This window comes from Ochotona princeps, chromosome 2 (genome assembly GCF_030435755.1).
Source record: "Ochotona princeps isolate mOchPri1 chromosome 2, mOchPri1.hap1, whole genome shotgun sequence".
Classification (NCBI taxonomy): domain Eukaryota; kingdom Metazoa; phylum Chordata; class Mammalia; order Lagomorpha; family Ochotonidae; genus Ochotona; species Ochotona princeps.
The window spans coordinates 122154322-122155847 of NC_080833.1; the positions used below are offsets into that span (position 1 = coordinate 122154322).

General features: G+C 40.2%; 1 pseudogene; it reads left to right on the top strand.

Moving 5' to 3' along the window:
• The first annotated feature begins 209 nt into the window (after window positions 1-209).
• LOC131478182 (adenylyl cyclase-associated protein 1-like) lies at window positions 210-1220 on the top strand (annotated as a pseudogene).
• Window positions 1221-1526: the final 306 nt, after the last annotated feature.

Consider the following 1526-nt stretch of genomic DNA (forward strand, 5'->3'; position numbering starts at 1 on the left):
TACAAAAACTACATAGGGATTTAATCTTTTCACTGAAGTAAACATATTTGTCAATTCTATTTTACATAAACTTTTGGAACCACCCTTATATTATCAAGGACTTCTTAATAATTTATATTTCTAACAAAGTTTGAGAACCCAAAAATATAAAGATATCTATGAATTACTTCAGAATTAGAGAAAAAAGGGGGGAAACAAGCCATTAAATATCAGAGTCGATCCAAGGACTGGTAACATTTCTGGAAACAAATCAAGCCAGCAAGTTGCTCAACAACCTGTTAGTTGTTAACAAATTAAGCATCCAGGTCCTGGGATAGATGGCTCTCTACCAAGCCTGGACTTTATGTGAAAGAAATGAATGATGCTAACATGGTTCATGGAAACCAAGACTTCATGGATTACAAAAATGGGGATAAGAATCATGTGGACTGAGTCAAAGATTACTGGGGTATATAGATCTACAGGTTTATATCACAGAATTCTTACTATAGGATTGGGCTGCAGCAAAGAGGGGCTATAACAAAAGTGAGTAGGCTGTTGGATCAAGTCCTCTTCTCCCACTGCCTGGCCAGTCTCCTCTCCCTCACATCCTACTAGTTCAGGCTCTGACGACTCTGTCTCTGCTCACCACTGTTTGCACTGGCTAATCAGGGAAACAGTGTCACACATCTTACTCATGTGTCTGATAACATGAAAAGTCACAAGAACTCTGCCCTGAAGACTTGGAGTGGTTCATTATGCAGTGGTCCCAAACCATTCTCTACACCTAACTCAAATCAGTTTAAGCCTCAAACCAGCCACAAAGAAGGAGCCATCTCTTCTTAAACTGGAGGTTAAGACATGGAGAGTGGAAAATCAAGTGTATCAACACAACATTGAGTTTCAAGGGCAAGATTAACTCCATTGCAGTGGATAACTGTGAGAAACATCATCTGGTAGTAAATGATCTAAATAACATTGTGGAGATCATCCACAGTAGGGATAGAAAAGTCCAGGTAATGAGTCACGTGCCAAAGATCCTCATTGATAAAGCAGATGTCTGCCACATTTGCCTCAGCAAGAATTCCCTGGATTGTGAGATAGCCCAAGCCAAATATTCTGAGAACATCCTTATCCATAGAGAAGGCCTTGACTTTGATGAGTCCCAAGCCCTAGAGCAGTTCAAGACTCTGTGAAATTGGCAGAAGTTGTACACCACAGTGACAGAAATTGCTGGTTAAGTAAAGCAGCAACCGGATTCTTTGCCCTCTCCCTTGACATCATGGGATAGTTGTCTCAAGATTTTTTTTTCTAAATTTTCTCTATCTGCTCTTAAACTGCTTTTCTGCTCTGAAAACACAGCTACCAGTCTCCACTGAAATACAGAACAGGCCACTTGATCTTCTGCAGGAAGCTTCAGCTTCATATCATTGCAACCACACTAGAAACCCATTAATAAGGAGCTGCAGACTAGTGCTCATGCATTTTAGCTCTCAGCTTTTTAGAACCAATCACAGTCCTTTGGGAAGAATAAAATGGTGCCAAGA